The sequence below is a fragment of the Sturnira hondurensis genome, unplaced genomic scaffold (assembly GCF_014824575.4).
Source record: "Sturnira hondurensis isolate 20B ecotype Veracruz unplaced genomic scaffold, ASM1482457v3 Scaffold0019428, whole genome shotgun sequence".
Classification (NCBI taxonomy): domain Eukaryota; kingdom Metazoa; phylum Chordata; class Mammalia; order Chiroptera; family Phyllostomidae; genus Sturnira; species Sturnira hondurensis.
Genome location: NW_028092059.1, coordinates 3,036,607 through 3,047,395, shown reverse-complemented (window position 1 = coordinate 3,047,395; position 10,789 = coordinate 3,036,607). Strand labels below are relative to the sequence as shown.

Genomic DNA, 10,789 nt, shown 5'->3' with positions numbered 1-10,789 from the left:
TATGTGTTTTATGCATTATGTCACCTAACTCTCATTACACACTTACAAGTAACACTATAGGAAATCTTGCCAAATGTGACAACACGGACGAACCTGGAAGACATAGTGCAAAGTGAAATAAACCACTTACACAAAAGAAAAAATTCTGTATAATTCTACATGTATCAGGTATCTAAAATAGTCAGACTAATGGATGCAAAAAATAGAATTGTCATCTTAAGGGCTTGGGTGAAGGTGGGAATCATGATTTGTTAATCAACAGGCATAACTTTAGTTGCACAGGATGAGCCAAGTCTAGAGATCTGCTTTACAAAATAGTGCTTGGAGATAACACTTAACGTTTGTTATGAAGGTAGATCTCATGTTAAGTGCCACTACCACAATAAAATGAAAAGGAACTGTATTCTTATTTTAAAGATAAAAAAGCAGGGGACTTCTGCCAAGATGGAGGTGTAGGTGGAAACACTGTGCCTTCTCCCACAACCAAGTTTGAATAAAACAAACGTTCAGTAAACAAAGACACAGCCAAAGAATAGAAAACTGAACTATATGGAAGTGCTAGAACGACAAACCTTTCAACCAGGACCAGTAAGAGGGGTGGAGCCAGCAGCAGAGCAGGGTCGGGCAGGAAGGATCCCCCGACCCAGGCGACCCAGGCAACCCAGGTGGGCAGACAGCCGGGGTCCCATCGCGGACCCAGTGAGGGTGCGAGGCAGGCTGAGCATGGTTGCCATTTGCGCACACAGATAAACCCAGCAAAGGAGTGATCAGTGAGACACACCACGTGGCCCCTGTGGCGGGAGGAGGCAGAGGGGAGTGCCATTGATTTCCTTTGACCCCGCCCCCACATACAGCGTCACAACCTAGCGACTGAGTTGCCCTGCCCTGGTGAATACCTAAGGCTCCGCTCCTCATATGTAACAGGCACGAACAGTCCAAAATATGGCTCAAGAAGAGTTCTTTGTATATTTTGGAGATTAAATCTTTGTCTGAGGTATCATTGGCAAATATGTTTTCCCAAACTGTTGCTTCTCTTTTTGTCTTGATACTGTTTTCCTTAGCCATGCAGAAGCTTTTAATTTTGATGAGATCCCATTTGTTTATTCTTTCCTTTATGTCCCTTGCTTTAGGGGACATATCAATAAAAATATTACTGTGTGGAATATCTGAGATTTTCCTGCCAATGTTCTCCTCTAGGGCTTTAATGGTTTCATTAACTCATCCACCTTGAATTAATTTTGGTGTATGGTGTAAGTTTGTACTCAAGTTTCATGTTTTTGCATGTAGTTGTCCAATTCTCCCAACACCATTTGTTGAAGAGGCTATCTTTACTCCATTTTATGTTATTGCCCCCTTTGTCGAATATTAATTGACTGTAGAGAGTTGGGTTTGTTTCTGGGCTCTCTGTTCAATTCCATTGGTCTATGTGCCTGTTTTTATGCCAGTACCAGGCTGTTTGGATTACAGTGGCCTTGTAATACAGTTTGATATAGCAGAAGCAGAAATTAAGAAAAAAATCCCATTCAATATAGCAAAAACAAAAATAAAATATCTGGGAATAAACCTAACTAAGGAGGTTAAAGACCTGTATGCAGAAAACTACACAACACTAAAGAAAGAAATCAAGGAAGATACAAACAAATGGAAACATATACCATGTTCATGGATTTGAAGAATGAACATCATCAAAATGTCGATACTACCCAAAGCAATTTACATATTCAATGTAATACCTATTAAAGTACCAATGGCATATTTCACAGACATAGAACAAACACTTCAAAAATTTATATGGAACCATAAAAGACCCCGAATAGCAGTTGCAATTTTGAGAAAGAAGAACAAAGTAGGAGGGATGAAAATATACAAAGAACTTACTCAACTCCACTCAAAGAAGATAAGCAACCCAATTAAAAATGGTCAAAGGACTTGAACAGACATTTCTCCAAAGAGGACATACAGAGGATCCAGAGACACATGCAAAGATGCTCGATATCGCTAGCTATCAGAGAGATGCAAATTAAAACCACAATGAGATACCACTTTACACCAGTCAGAATGGTGATCATAAACAAAGAAACAAACAACAAGTGCTGGAGAGGTTGTGGGGAAAAGGGGACCCTAGTTCACTGTTGGTGGGATTGCAGACTGGTACAACCACTATGGAAAACGGTATGGAATTTTCTAAGAAAACTAAAAATGAATGTACCTTTCGACTCAGCAATTCCACTATTAGGAGTATATCCTAAGAACCCTGAAACACCAATCCAAAAGAACCTATGCACCCCGATGTTTATAGCAGCACAATTCACGATAGCCAAGAGTTGGAAGCAACCTAGATGCCCATCGGTAAATGACTGGATCAAAAAACTATGGTACATTTACACAATGAAAGTCTATGCCGCAGAAAGGAAGAAGGAGCTCCTACCTTTCCAACATCATGGATGGAACTGGAGAGCATTATGCTGGGTGAAATAAGCCAGGCAGTGAAAAATAAATACCATATGATCTCACCTTTAACAGGAATTTAAACAACAAAACAAACAAGCAAGCAAAATATGACCAATGATACTCAAATATGGAACAGGCTGACAGGGTCCAGAGGGGAGAGGGGAGAGAATCATAGGGGAAAAGGGGAGGGACTCACATGAATAAGTATAAAGGACACATGGACAATAATTAAGGTGGGGGGCAGAAATGGGAGGGAGGTGGGGAGCACTGGGTGTGGGGGCAAGACTGGGAATATAAAACAGAAAACTGTACTTGAATAAGAATTAAATTTAAAAAAAGAAAAAAATGAAACTACAATTAAATATCAAAAACAAAACAAAACATGGCTCAAGAAGAACTCAAAGACCCAGAGCCGATAACTCTAAGCGAAAAAGAAATAGCGAACCTCTCAGATACACAGTTCAAAACACTAGTGATCAGGATGCTCACAGAACTGGTTGATTATAGTCACAAATTAGAGGAACATATGAAGGCTAAATTAATTGAAATGAAGGGAAATGCACAGGAAATCAATAGTTATGGAAAGGAAACTGGGGCTCAAATCAAGGGAGTGGACCAGAAGGAAGAATGAAACATCTAACCAGAAAAGAATAAAAAACCAAGAATTCAAAAAAATGAGGAGAGGCTTAGGAACCTCCAGGACACCTTTAAACATTCCAACATCCCAATTATAGGGATTCCAGAAGGGGAAAAGAAACAGCCACGAGTGGAAAACTTATTTGAATGAATAATAAAGAAGAACTTCCCCAGTCTGGCAAAGGAAATAGACTTCCAGGAAATTCAGGAAGCTCAGAGAGTCTCAAAGAAGTTGGACCCAGGGAGGAATGCACCAAGGCATATCATAATTACATTAGCCAAGATTAAAATGAAGGAAAGAATCCTAGAAGCAGCAAGAGATAAGGGGACAGTCACCTACAAAGGAGTTCCCATTAGACTGTCAGCGGATTTCTCAAAAGAGACCTTACAGGCAAGAAGGGGCTGGAAAGAAGTATTCCAAGTCATGAAATCCAAAGACCTACAGCCAAGATTGCTTTATCCAGCAAAGCTTTCATTTAGAATGGAAGGACAGATAAAGTGCTTCCCAGATAAGATCAAATTTAAGGAGTTCATCATCACCAAGCTCTTATTACATGAAATGTTAAAGGGACTTATATAAGAAAAAGAAGATGAAAAATTATGAACAGTGAAAGGACAGCAAACTCACAGTTATTAACAACCACACCTAAAGCAAAAGCAAACCAAGAGGACAGCTAGATCAGGAGTGGAATCATAGAAATGAAGAACACATGGAGGGTTAGCAACAGGGGAGTGGGAGGAGGAAAAGGGGGGAGAAGGTACAGAAAATAGCATAAACAGTAGGTAGAAAATAGATAAGGGGGAGGGCAAGAATAGTAGGGGAAATATAGAATCTAAAGAACTTAAGACACATGGTCATAAACTAAATGGGGGGAATGGTGGGGGAGGGGTGTGCAGGGTGGAGGAGAATGAAGGGGGGAATAGAACAACAACTGTAATGGTATAATCAATAAAATATATTTTAAAAAGATAAAGTAGCAGGGACTGAGAGATCAGAGAAATGTTCCACAATTGCAGAGGCAGTGGTAATCCTGAACATACTGCGTGGGTCAAGGTTCTCAAGACTCATATAAGCAGAAACTATTGACAGAGATACAATTATATTGTATTTACTTTCATATACATGATACATATTATTATGGGTACAATATGAAATATGTATGGAGAGCGAGAGAGAGAGAGAGAGAGAGAGAGAGAGAGAGACTGATTTGAAAAAATTGGCTGTGTGATTGTTGGGAGCCTGGCAAGTCCTTGATCAACAGTGTGTGACTACAGGCTAGAAACTCAGGTAAAACTTGAAGTTGACTTCTTGAATCCCAAATCCATACACAAGACATCAGGCTGGAAACTCAGGAAAAGATATATATGTTACAATCTTGAGGTAGAAGCCTTTCTCTGAGAAACCTTAGGTTTTGCTCTAAAGGACTTGATCTGATTGGGTGAGATCCATCCACATCACTGCAGGGAATGGCCTTAAAGACAAATGGGAGTCACATTTACGAAATACCCTCATCGCATCATCTAGATAGTTATAACCAAATCACTGGGCATTCCTAGCCAAGCTGGCATGTAAAAGCAACCATAACAATGCCTAACCCCCAAAACCATGGGCTAAATAGACACATAGCAATGTATTCAGCATGAGACATTTTTGAAGTTCAATATCTTACTTATAGTTATAGGATAGAGATTGTTGGCATTTCAATTACATGCTTACTTCAATGCATTTTATAGTATGTGGTAAATGTATATGTGTGTATGTGTACAGATGTTAATTATGTATGCATATACTAACAAATTCAGACAAATACGCTAATTGATTCAGACTCAGGCCTACCATAAATAATGCTTTTACTTTTAAAATTAAATGTCCTTTTAAAATTATAATGTCTTTTAAATCAAATAAGCTATGTTGTAGATAAATTTCATTAATTAGTAATTTATATTATTTCAATGGTTATAATATATAAATTGCTTTATGTTAATTCTATAATTTAAAATTTTATATATATATTTTTTTCCTCAGATTATTATCTATTAATATGTGCCATAGAAGTTTTATTGACTGATATTTTCTCTCCTTAGGTTAATGAATAGAACCAAAACTTAAACTTGATATTTATCTTGTATGATATTACATTATCTCAAACACTGTATCGTTTCAAAACCATAGCAGAGCAGAGATGCTCAAAACATTAGTGTAGTTTGTTAGAAATATTCATTTTTAATTGGTTATATATGACCATCTGAATCTTACTCTTACTAGTAATGGGCCTTTAACTTTTGATTTGGGTAAAACTTAATTCTGGTTATTTTCTAAAATTGAGCAATTCTCAATGAGTGGCAAATGAAAAAAATCATTACAACATGTGTTTGTAACTCAAAGAATAAAACACTCTGTGATATTTTTATAAAATCTCTGCTTGTGTAAACTTATCTATAAAATTAAATTTCTATGTAATTTCCCTGGCCAGTGTAGCTCAGTGGGTTGAGTGTGGGCCTGCAAACTAAACAACCACGGTTCAATTCCCAGTCAGGGCACATGCCTGGGTTGCCCGCTAGTTCCCAGCTGAGCGAGATGCAGGAGAAACAATTGTACATTGATATTTCTCTCCCTCTCCCCTTGCCTTCCCCTCTAAAGATAAATAAAATCTTTAAAAATTTTTCTATGTAATTTTAATTTCTCAAAAATGTATTTTTCTCCAAACAGTAATTTGTTGAAATGTGTAACATTTATATTAAATTTAGTTTATCTATTTTATGACCTTATGTAATCTGTAAAAAACATTTTTGGATTAATTTAATGTTTTGGTAATGAAATTTGGTGATATTGAAATTATAGTTGATGTCTTAGTTAATATATTACAATAACTACTTCAATTCACTAAAAATGTGTTAATATTTTCATTGAAACTGAGAGAAAAACCCTAGAAGCTGTCAATAGTCAGAAAGACACTTGCTACAATAAGTGATTTCTATGATAATTAATATAAAAATGTGGACCTTAAAATATTATGTAAATATTATTAAGTGACAAAGTAATGCAGATTTTGAGAAATTACACCACAGTTGCTCATTAACAGTCTACATTAATGTAAATCTCTTTAAAGATTTATTTTCTCATTGTTTGAAGAACAGTAACTTTACTGATGTATTAATGACCTAATTGTGACTAGCCAGACCCACTTTTATTTGAAGGATTGTTCCCCTGATCCATTCAATAAATATTGTATGTGGGAAAAAAGGAATCTGGATTGATGGGCGAGAATTGTAATCAGCACATACAGATTTATGAGTTGAGGGAATAATGTGATTATGCAAAAAAATATGAAATGATGCTTATGGGCTGTTGATGAACAACACAGGGTATTTGTACTTAGTATGTCATTGATGTGGAAGGTAGAAGGAAAAATGTTTTATGAAATGTTCATTGTCTTGCAAGTTCATAAAAGCCAGAGTAATGGAACTCTGTATGTTGTGCCTTTAAGGGGGATATTTTCTATCGTCAGTGACATTAAAATGCACTGTTGTAGCTACAGAATCTTTCTACAGAGATTCTCCAGATTCATATTTCTAACTAATTGTAGTCTCCAGCAATACACTTGTTATAGGATTATATTGTTCTATAAATCATTGTTCAGGGATTCAGGAACCACAAATTAGTCTTCTCTGATAATTCCTGAGACAGATAATCACCAAAATAATTTGAGTTGAATATTCTGATATCAAACAAATTATCTAAAACTTAATGCATAAGATTGGAATTTAAATTATCTCAATAACATGAGATCTGATTATCACATAAAAGAAGGTATAATTTCAGCATAATGCAATAAAGGAATAAATTTGAAGATATATAAATATATATTAGTATAGGAATATGTAACATTTTATTTGTTTGTTTGTTTGTTTGTTCATGGTGAAATAAAAACAAAATGACCTCTGGTAAACTCTGCAGTAGATCTTATTTTCCCCTTTCAGTTAGATTTTATTTTCTTCATCTAAAAGCACCCAATATAGAGAAAGTAGCATACTCAGAGCTCTGTAGACATGGAAAATGGGTTCAGTTTTACAGCCATTAGGTAATGAATGATTACAATAGCAACAAATGGAGTGCCAACCTCAAACACCCCAGAGCTTAGACTCTTGAGTAAACTGACAGAAAGTGCGGATGAAGGTAAGCTTCACCAGTATGAGGGAGCGCCATTTCCTCCCTATCATTACCAACATTAAAAATAGTCTCAGAACTGGTTGGTGAGGGCTCAGAAACAAGTGAGGAGCATGCTATCGAAAACGGGAATTGGGGGGATCCTTGCTATGGAATGGCATAATTCTTAGCATAGTTATTTTCTGCAATTATGTAGAAGCAAAACTTGTAAGTGGTAAGTTTGGTTTTATAAGTGAAAAGATTTCCTAGAAAAATACCGAAGGTGGTCACAGTTTCTCCCTGATGCTCCCTGGAATATGTAAGAGGAGAGACACAAACTGAGGTAATAAGTGTTAAGGGAAAGACATGAAGACTGGATGCTTTTGAACATTCTCAGTCTCTTTATATGGCAAAGTACAAAAACTAAGAGATCCACTGTCGGGAAAGTACATTCTATAAAAAGCTTAGAATGTGTCTCTGCAAACTTCTGTTGAAACCTCATAAAGAACAAAAAGTTAGATTACTTGGTCATGCAGAGAGCACTTACAAGAGAGTAAGATTGTACCTCTCAAACGAACCACAGGGTCTCTACATTGATAAAGGTGGGTCCCTCAGTCACCTCAGCAGAACCCAAAAACACATGATCAGAAAATATCTGAAGTGGACTTTAACAAAACACATGAGAAGAGGATAAAAAGTGGATAAATGGTGATGAAAGAAGACATGACTTAGAGTGGTGAACACACATACAGTACAGAGATTATGTATTGTATTGTAGAATTGTACACCTGAATCCTACATACTTTTATTAATCACGTTACCCCAATAAATTCAATAAATAAAAATTGAAAAACAAATAAAATCAAGTATGTGGATACCTATTAAATTTCTTAGAAAATTATTATGAAAGATGGTTGCTAGATTCCCCTCAGATTTCTTGCTTCCCTCTCTATCTCTGTTTTGTTAAATAAATTGTTTTATCTCTAATTATACATTTTTTAAAACATAATGATCTTCGTTTTATTGATTTTGAGAAGATGTTTTGATTTAAAGGTGAAAAACATCTTTCCTGATCCTTTTAATTCTTTCTTTTGAAAAAAAAATATTTTTAGAGAGAAAGGAAGGAGAAAGAGAGGGAGAGAAACATCATTGTGTGGTTGCCTTTTGCGCATCCCCTCCTGGGTACCTGGCCCACGACCCAGTCATGTGCCCTGACTGGGAACCAAACCAGGGACCCTTTGGTTCTCAGGCCTGCGTTCTATCCACTGAGCTACTCCAGCCAGGGCTCAGTTCTCTTTTATTAGTCTTTTCCAAAATATTATATACATATAAAATTGCTTTCTGTTTATTTTAAAATTAATATCAATTTTAATATTTGCTTTATTTTTCTTCAGTTTTATAACTTTATTCAATAATCAGCAGTTAGTTCTCATCCGCATTAAGGGTAGATTTTTGAAAGTTGTGATAGGAACATAGGTGACCAATGTAGAGAGCTTGTTTGGTGAATCTTCATCCTCATTACATTTTCTGGACACCACACCAGGATACACTATGGGACATTCCTTATTTCTTTGGCCCAGTTGGCTTTGTTGGGCCTAGTATTAATATGTGCTTCTGGAGTTCCCATCTCCTTCATGTGTCCTTCATGGCAAATTTCTGGACTTTTTTAAGTGCCCAAGGAACATGCTTCTTGAAGCTCACTCTATAGATGCTTTTGTGGATGTTGATGGTGTACTCTCTAGCCACTACCTCACTGATGGCAGAATGACCCTTATTCTTCTCGCCACCCTTCTTTGTGGGAGCCATTATAACAGCTCCAAATTGGAAAAACAGCTTTTTTTTTAAGATTTTATTTATTACTTTTAGAGAGAGAGGAAGGGAGAGAGAAAGAGGAGAGAATCATCAATGTGTGGTTGCCTCCTGTGTGCCCCCAACTAGAGACCTAGCCCTCAACCCAAGCTAGTGCTCTGACTGGGTATCAGACCAGGGGCCCTTTGAGTAGCAGGCTGACACTCAATCTATTGAGGCACACCAGCCAGGGCTGCTTTCTCTGTTCTATTTCCTTTTTGTTTAGCTTGCTAATTTCCCCCCTGGATTCTCAAGAAACAATGTATATGCAAAATTTCTGCTTTATAAATAAATGTGATTAAGATCATACCTCTCTCTCATATTACCACCATGCTTATCTCTTTATCTGAGAATTATTTTGACAAATGTTTTTAGCTTCTAAATATATTTAACATTTTTAGTCTGATTTATTGCCTTTACTTCTAATGACACTAGGGAGGTTTCATAGCAAATGTTTCAAAGTTTTGCAACAGACAAACATGTTGTGTTTGGACTAATTTTTGTGAACTAATTTTTACTTTAATTTTTATGTATAAGGAATAGATTTCCTTATTCTTTTGCCTGTTGCATCTAAAGCTACTGATGCATGTGCATCAAAATCTCTCACTATGGTTGCTAATGTTCTCCAACATTCCCATATAATTGATCAATTTTTAACCTCAGAGAAAGGCTTTTTGATTTTTTAATTGAGGTAAGAGAGGATAGAAAGTTGAAGAATTTTATTTCTAATTTTCATAATTTCAGTTTTATGTTTACTGTATAGTAATCAGTCATTTTGAATGAACCTTCTTATGAAAAATAATGCTGTATGAAATGTTACAAGTGACCAGTACATAATTGGATCTTATAGATCATAGTAGACAGTTTCTACATTTTATCTGATCACCCTCATCCTTCCTAACTTCCCATTAAGAACCCATAATGTATCTATTAGTCATAAATTTTTATACATTCTCTTTAAACCTACTTATGTTTTAATCTACTACCTTTTCAACATAATGAGTTCTTTATGCATTTTATTTACAGCATACATTTATATTAGCTGTATTTTGTTCTTCCATCTAAAGTGTTTTCTTTAAGGGTCAAGGGATGAAGAAATCTGACATATAGGTGGACTGAAAATGCATGACCTTATTTTCCGTTTAAAATTTTAAGCTTGGCTTAGCTAATACTTTTTATTAAAATGATAGTGAGAAAGTTTTTAAATGCATCAGAGATTTCCCAGAAAAAGATACATTAAATCTTTGGATACCAAATAATCTGATGTTATTCTTTCTTATCTGCATAGTTGTTCACTGCAGGGGCTACTTTATTTACATTACACGGGAGAGTGCCATTTAAACCATAAGTACAACTCTACATAATTCAACTTAGTTTAAACATCTTCCTAGAGGAACAGTAATCAAATTTAGCTTCAGGACATACTGTAGACTAATACAAAAGCTCCATATGCACAGTTAAGATTATACTACAAATGTGGTTCCTATTTTATTATTTGACGAATGATATGTCACAAAGTGTTATGTGATTCCACACTAAAAGATGCTATTATAATGCCTCTGCCTGGGAGGACAAAGTTATTCTTGCCAAGAGCACTTGAACTCTTAAATTCTAGAGTTAAATAAGTTGCCTTAGAGTCCAGTCTTCAAGTTCTTGAAGTGAAAGAATATATGTGGTCATCGGAATCAGGCCTCTCAACTGTGTTAG

The 10,789-nt window shown here is 35.9% G+C and overlaps 1 pseudogene; it reads right to left on the bottom strand.

Annotated features, from left to right (window-relative positions):
* Positions 1-8,649: 8,649 nt before the first annotated feature.
* On the bottom strand, positions 8,650-9,040 carry LOC118974404 (60S ribosomal protein L31-like; annotated as a pseudogene).
* Positions 9,041-10,789: the final 1,749 nt, after the last annotated feature.